The sequence below is a fragment of the Cibotium barometz genome, chromosome 61 (genome assembly GCF_041138505.1).
Source record: "Cibotium barometz isolate CiBa-2024 chromosome 61, ASM4113850v1, whole genome shotgun sequence".
Taxonomy (NCBI): Eukaryota; Viridiplantae; Streptophyta; class Polypodiopsida; order Cyatheales; family Cibotiaceae; genus Cibotium; species Cibotium barometz.
Window position 1 is genome coordinate 19,007,034 of NC_141106.1, and position 8,216 is coordinate 19,015,249.

General features: G+C 45.2%; 1 pseudogene; it reads left to right on the forward strand.

The window, feature by feature from the left end:
- Positions 1–5,747: 5,747 nt before the first annotated feature.
- On the forward strand, positions 5,748–6,944 carry LOC147604635 (L-type lectin-domain containing receptor kinase VIII.1 pseudogene; annotated as a pseudogene).
- Positions 6,945–8,216: the final 1,272 nt, after the last annotated feature.

The window sequence follows — 8,216 nt, forward strand, 5'->3', positions numbered from 1 at the left end:
GGATTTTGTTACAAGTCTCCCCACTGTTCAAGGAGGATATGGCTCCATTCTAGTAGTGGTGAACTGACTTACCAAAGTAGCTCACCTCTTCAAGACCTTCAAAGCTTCTGATGTTGCTCGAATATTCATCAAGGAAGTCCTCAAACTTCATGGCCTCCCAAAAAGGATAGTAAGTGACCGGGATTCTGACTTCACTTCAAAGTTCTGGCAGTCCTTATTTCAACCCCTAAGAACTCAACTTTGCTTTAGCACATCTTATCATCCAGAGACCGATGGCCACACTAAGAGAGTCAATCAAGTAATTGAAGACATTCTTACAGCATATTGTGGATAGGAACCAAGAAGGTGGATTCAATACCTTCCTCTGGTAGAATTTGCCTATAATACGTCTTATCATCAAAGCATAGGAATGTCACCATTCAAAGCACTCTATGGGAAAGAATGCTTGTCTCCTCTAAATTTCTCTGATCCGACCATAAGAGTTGAGGCATCCAGGAAAATGCTCGAAGAGATGGAGGAATAAACCAAGGCAATCCAAAAGGATATTAAAGCTGCCCAAGATTGACAAAAGCATTATGCTGGTCTAAAAGGATCTTCAAGGAAGGAGACAAAGTTCTTCTACGAGTGAGGCCCAAACAAAGTTCTCTATCACCACTTGGAAAATATAAGAAGCTCAGCCCTAGGTATTGTGGTCCCTATACAGTTATCAGGTGTCTAGGTAAAAGTGCCTATAAACTCCAATTCCCAGCCCATATCAAAGTCCACAATATATTTCATGTAAGTTTATTTAAACCTTATGTACCCAGTCTCAATCATATTCTTGATGATGAGAAAGTTGTAATCCCTACTCAAGGAGTCCTTGAATTATAGCCCAGTAGGATCATAGATTCTAGGGAAAGGCAACTCCGAAATAGAACCCTTGTAGAACATCATAGATTCTAGGGAAAGGCAACTCCGAAATAGAACCCTTGTAGAACATCTAGTATAGTGGAAAGATTTCCCTGAAGAGGATGCAACTTGGAAAGATGAAGCTACAATCTTAAAGGATTATTCCCAATTCATGAGACGAGATGAGGACATCTCGATATCTTTAAGGGGGAAAGGATGTAACATACCCATCTTCACTAATAAAGAAATGTCCATATAATAGATGAATTTTTGAGTGTTTATGGTATAAAAATCAATGATTTTATTAAATGAGCCATTTCTACTTATAATATTCAAATTTTGCACCCAAATTTAGAATCTGCGCGTGATTTTACCCGAATATAGAATTTTATAGCATCCAAAACGGACACCGGATCAAGCTTATACGCAAATTTTGCTTATTTTTAGTTAAAAAGCGACGACCTTTAAACCTTATTAAATGCATGGCTGGGCGTCCAATTGACGAACGGTTTGCACCCCAATGACCAGGAGAACATCCTGGACAAAAAAAAAATTCACCCCGGGACAGTTCGGCACGCAAATCGAGGCCAATGTCCCAAATTTGGGGACCTCACCCCAAAATTTGGAACGTACACACTTACCAGGGTGCCCGTACGATGGTCGCACAAGAACCAAAGGACGACCGCCCACTGTGTGTGTGGTCCACATGCACCACTACGTGGACACCCATGCTGCCCCCCCCTGACCAGATAAGGTACATGCGTATCACTCCTTCCCCTGTTACCCGACACCGTACCTTCCTCCCTGAGCCATGCAGGCCACTGATCTACAGCCTTTGGTGGTACACCGTCCTTTCGTTCTTGCTTTGAGCAGTGCCCATACCCGTACCCCACAGTTATATAAACCCCCTGCTGGGGTGCTCCATGGGCAGCACGTATTTCTGCGTAGCTTATGCTCTGCTGTGCCGCCGTCCGTACCGCCGTCTATCCCTATGCAGTGTACTTGTTGTAGTACAACCACCCCTCTCCACACCCCCTCATTTGCCACTTTTTAGATAAGGCAATTTTTCTCTATCCCTCTCTTGCTAGAAGGCAGTGTCCTTAACTCTTCTCCCCCCCATTTGTGTGGACTTTAGCAAGAGGTTTTAGCCTTAGAGAGGGTTCATGCACTGTGGTCTTTTGCTCATATGGTGAGCAAACGATCTCAGAATTGAGATCTGACTGGAGTGTTTTCGACCGCAACAGTGAGCCCTACAAGACGACGTACAAGGATGGCCCCATCCTAGAAACGTCAAAATATTACCTCAGGAGGAGCGCGTAACAAGGAGATTAGAGCAGATGCTCCCAATGCGGCCCCAACCCTCCCGTTACAAGCTCCTCAAGGAAATGGTGGCCAGGTTAGCTTGGTTATCTTTTAAAGAAAAGTTTTTTTTATATTAGTGTTAATAAATGTGTATCTTTTCCTTTGAAAATAATTACATAAAATTATATGAAGCTATGAATTGAGTGGTGCTGTATTCAATGAATTGTATTGAAATTGTTATATTTAAAGAGTGCAAGTTTTTCCTGACTTCGACACTAACTCCGTTCCGTGCTTGTGTAGCCGAGTGGCGTCGTTAGCAAAGCCCGAGAATGGCCCAAGGTATCCCTCATACCATTAGGAGAATAAGGTTCGTCGATTGAGGCGAGAGATTATGATGCTGTCTAGTTCTAAGGGCCCAGGCTAGTATGGTGAATAAGCCCACCCTAGTATGTAGACATCCCTCTGAGGGGCGGGAGGATCAAGCAATGGAGCCTGAGAGGGGCGACAGGTCAACTTGAGTCCTCGCCAGCGGGCGGTCGGATGAGGTGTATGGTCCCGTAGGGTTTTGCCCAACATGTAGAGGCTGGAAGGCCGAATTCTAGATCATCGGCGGTATAAAGGAAAAGAATAAGAAAGTCGGTTTGGCTTGTATGAAATTGATTCATTTATAAATCTTGTCTTTGGCATTATTGTATTGTGGAAAAAGGCTATTTCAACAAACCATGTGAAAAGGGCCTTAATTAAGGAACATGTCTATTTATGTCAAACAGTGTGGTAGGATTAATTAGAAAACAAATTGACGCATGAGTAGGGTGGAAAGTGGAAGGATGGAATGCCCCGACGGCACCATCCTATGGACGCGTGGACCCGATTAGTCGGGTAGCTTTCAAATAAATTAAGTGAAAGCCCTATGCTAGATAAATAGGTTCTTGGGCAACTCTATTCTAGAAGACTAGGCTAGCGGCTATGCCTTGCATGGATGAGGAAAAAAGCGTTGCCTCTAGAAATCAAGTCTAGTAGTTGCCCAATTTATGATCAATTACCCTATGGGTGATTTGATTTTTAGAAGATCACGCTCCTCCTGCGGGATAGGACTAGGCCTTACCTATGAATTATATCCTTTGAATATCTACATGGTCAAGGTATCGATGATGAATAGGAAATTTTCTCCAAGTTAAGACTTAGTGGACTGTTTTAAGTGTTTCTCCTATTTTGGAAGGGAGGAACCTTACAATTTCTGGCACAACCACAATGGGTGACACCCAATCCAAATGTTCAATCTCATACATGAATCCACATTTGATAAGCTTATTTATCTCTTATTTAAGAATGATATCATGCTTTGGATTCATTGTATAAGGTCGTTGAGATGGACAAGTTTAGCATTTGCACGCACCTGTTGAAATATACAAGTGAATAGGGTGTGTGCAGGAACAAGCCCTTGGTTAGAGGCTGTAAAAGAGGATGAGTAAATGTGAAAGAATCTGTGAAAAGGTGAGAAGAATCTACTGGGAGAGAATAAAGGGTAGCATGAGAAGATTTAGGAAGTGTGGAGATATTCAAAAAGGAGGCGCTTACCTGATCTTCAAAAAGGAACATATAGTACGCATTAGGCAGATTTAGGAAGTGTGGAGATATTCAAAAAGGAGGCGCTTACCTGATCTTCAAAAAGGAACATATAGTACGCATTAGGCAGATGTTGAATAGAGGCAACTTTGATTCCCTTTTGTTCCCAAATAGATCTAATCCAGAATTTCAGGGTGTCTATAGGCGGTCTCGCACCATGACAGAGACCAATCAGGGCGTGGGAAGACAGATAGTCCTGCCACGCTGCCAATTCTTCATCATCGCAAATTACAGCACCATCATTGTCAACATCAAAATCACTAGTTTTTTCCTCAAAGGTAGGGTTCTGTGGTGACAGATTAATCATTGGATTATCAATAGCTTTAGGGGGAAAAGATGGAACAACATGACCTGATAAAGGCAGACGAACAGCTTCCGCGAAAGAAGTCGGGGGAGACGAGTGTGCATGGCCAGCATGGCCCTGTGGGGGGCCGTCAAGAAGGGACCCCCGAGAACCTTCAGAAACGCCCAGTCCTCCCGGTCCTTTGTGCTGACGAGAGAAAGGAGCAGTAGCCTTGAGTGCAGTGAGCGAGCCCTCCAGAGGCCTTGATGGCACCTGATGCAGGACCAGAGACGGAGGAATAGTAGCTTCGCGAGTGGAATGCGAGGAAGACGAGGTCCCAGCAAGAACAACATCCTGCAGGGACATCCTTGAACAGTGTTCCCCCCTCTCGGGGGGAGGAGGAATAGCGCCGGGATGCTCAGCAGGAAGGCTGAAGAGGGAATCAGGGCAAAGGCGAAAGGGGTTTAGCATGTAGAGGGAGAGGGCATGGACGACACCTGGTGTCGAACGAAGGAACTTCGCATGCAACGGTCCTCTGTTCTCTCGACTAGGAGTTGTAGCCTCCGTAACCATTTTTTCTACGTTGACAATAGGTCCGTAAAACGAGTTTTTCGACGTTTTCCACAGATAGAGACCGGAGAGGGACCCAGCTTTTAAAATTTCCCTGGCAGTGCGATCAATCGCTGCTTGGCTTGACCCAGAAATAACGAACTGGCAATGAAGTTTCTCAAGCTTCGAGGTCTGGCCTCGTGTCTAAAAGGCACGGTGCATTTAAGAGGGGGTTCAAGTGGGATCGATGGCTGTGGGGGCCCGATTTTGGGCGGGGTCGATCCGGGCCGTCGGATCCCCGAAAGTAAACTAGGGTCCGAAAGTAAACTAGGGCTGCTGCGCACACATATTAATAAAGGCCAAACACACTAGCTAGCAGAAATTATAGCCTAATGGTAAAACTATGGCCTCTCTAGCGGCACGTCGTGGGTTCAAATCATTCTTTTGCAATTTGAGACTTAGGCAAAAAAATTATAAGTCCAGACTCGGGAACTGGATTAAACTAGGCAATTTGGCAAGCCCTCGACAAAAGAAACTCGGCCTGCGAAGTAAACTAGGGATCCTACAAAAAAAAAACTCGGCCTGCGAAGTAAACTGGGATCCCTAGTTTACTTCACAGGCCGAGTTTTTTTTCGGCCCTAGTTTACTTTCGGGGATCCGACGGCCCGGATCGGCCCCGCCCAAAATCGGGCCCCCTCAGCCGCCGTCGATCCCTCTTGAACTCCCTCTTAAATGCACCGTGTGATTTAGAGACGAGGGAGGTCTGGGGAGAGTAGTATAAGAAAGCGTGACTCTGAGCAACCAAGCTGCAAATCAATCTGCTCTAGGTACCTTAGCTGTCTACCCCTCCCCCCTCTGCTAACTCATTTCTCTATACTACCCCTACTCTTAGCTAGCTTCATTGTCTACCCCTACTCCCCTACCTTACTGGTCTCCTACCCTTACTAGCTGATTTCTGTACCGCTGCTCTTCCCTATCTTATTTGTCTACCCCAACCTCCTTTACTCGCTATCTTAATTGTTACTGCGCTTCCTGAATCCTTACTTGTCTGCTCCGCCACCGCTTTAGTTGTCCTGCCAATAAAATGACAAGCGGTTGTATGGCCTGCTTGTGGCCACCAAAGAAGGGGAATCAATTGTCCCTTGAGGACCCTCACATGCTCACTCCTGATAGAAGAAACCCCATGGGGAACGGCACCACGGAAATATTCTTGAAGCGGTTGGAGTCCACAAAGGGACCTCAACGCTTCACCTACGATGACCTGCGCTGTGCCACCGATAACTTCAGCACCATGCTTGGAAAAGGCGGCTTCGGCCCTGTCTATAAAGGCGTCCTTCCTGCTTTCAGCAACGAGGAGCCGCCGGTCCCCGTGGCAGTCAAGAGCATCTCCGCCAAGTCCTTCCAAGGCCGTAAAGAGTTCGAGTCGGAGGTGACCATCATCAGCAATATGATTCGCCACAGGAACTTGGTGAAACTGCGAGGCTGGTGCTACGAGAGTGCACCAGAGGGCAGCCGATACCTACTGGTCTACGACTTCATGCCCAACGGCAGCCTGGAGAAGCTGCTCTACGACGATAAGGAATGCGTGGCCAAGCTATACTGGAAGCGGAGGTTCCAGATTTTGCAAGGGGTCGCAGCAGCGTTGCTCTATCTGCACGAAGACTGCGACAATGTGATCCTCCACAGGGACATCAAGTGCAGCAATGTCATGCTGGACGATAACTTCAACGCCAAGTTGGGTGACTTCGGGCTGTCAAGGAAGGTGGAGGAGGGCATGTCCTACTACATGACGGAAAGGATGCCCATGGGCACGCCGGTCTACATGGCGCCCGAGTACCGGCAGACAAACAGGGCGACCAAGGAGTCGGACGCGTTTAGCTTTGGGACTGTGATGCTGGAGGTCGCTTGCGGCAGAAACCCCCTGGACGCCATCGACCGTCACTCTCAGCCGAATACTACCCGCATCAACCCGCTAGTGGACTGGGTGTGGGATCTTCACTTGCAGGACAAAATTGTTGAGGCTGCGGACAGAAGGCTCCACCACATATTCAACCCGGATGAGATGAAGCGGGTGCTGGTCTCAGGGCTGGCGTGCTGTTATCCCGATGCCAAGGCCCGCCTCACCATGCGGGAAGCCAGTAACGTTCTGAGCGGACAAATGCAGTTGCCTGTTCTCCCTGCTACCATGCCCCGCTATGCCAGCGTCCACAGCCCTGGAAGTCGTACTCCAGGAAGACACATGATGGCTTACCCAAAGGAAGGACACTTGCAGCAAACCGACCGACTCTCTCTCTGACTTGTGATGAAAGATTTCTTCTGTTTCTCTTTGTGTAGCATGAAGCCCTTAATTTATAGTATGGGATCTCATTAAAAAAATTCAGAAGCTTGTTTTACTAATTATATTTTCAAATGATCACTCTCCCTTACCTTTCTTTCCAATCAATCCTAACTTGATCTCTTGCACAATTTTCTTCCAACAGCTGTATCAAAGTAACTTATCTCCTTTAAGTTAAAATAAGCCATTTATCTCCCACTTTGTCATAAAATTTATTTGTCTTTATCACGGTTTCCATCGTCAAACAATAATTCTCCCACCATGGCGGTGACTCTTTCTTTTCCTCCAACAAAAGAAAACAAATTGTGAAAGAATTTTGTGGTTGCATAAGCCTTTGGGTTGTAGTAGCTAGCTCACTATTGAGCTCTTCTTCACGACTCCTTTGTAGACAAAACTCTGCCTCACTAAAACATGCTTTTGTGTTGAGCTAGCTATTAATATGGCAGTTTTGCAAGCAATGATCGAAGTTGTAAATTTTTCTTTCATGTTGTTTATACATAATAGCTCCCCAAATTCCATTTTTTATGTATGAGTAGACACAATATTCTCTCCATTTTAAAATGAAAACTATCACCAAATGGATATCAATTGAAAACATTGTATTAACCTAGATCATTAACTCTTGCATACAAAAATGATAACAATATTAGGATAGGTCCATTGAGCCATGATCAAAATATTTGTAGTGTAGTGGCCTCTTAATACAAAAATAAAAAAAGAAAGGATGAACAATACAACTCATGCATGACACATCAAGGATAATGCATAATGCTTATCAACCTCACTTTTAGGAGTATGTTTTGCTCCACCTGTCACATCATTTGAGGAAGAACCGGGCCTGTGTATCTCTCTCACTGCCAACATCCACATGAACCAAGTTTAAAAACTAGCACGAACCAAGTTGTTTACCTCCCTTTGGTTCGGGTTTGTCCTCTTTTCGATGGACAAAATGGAAGGAAGGATTGGCATTGGCAAAGATATAGTTATTAGCAGGGTGCCATGAATGCATGTCAACATGTAAGGCACCCTTTCGTCACCAATCACAAATACAAAAAAATTGGAGAAATTGTAACATAGAATTATCACATCCAATAGGGCCTCCTCACTAGTCTCCTCCTCATCATCACACATCTGAAGTTTACATAAAATTAGAAAAAATAGAGTCTTGTAAAAAATAACTCGAAATAGTAGAGTTACACCATATTGCAGAGAATCACCACCACCACGAATATT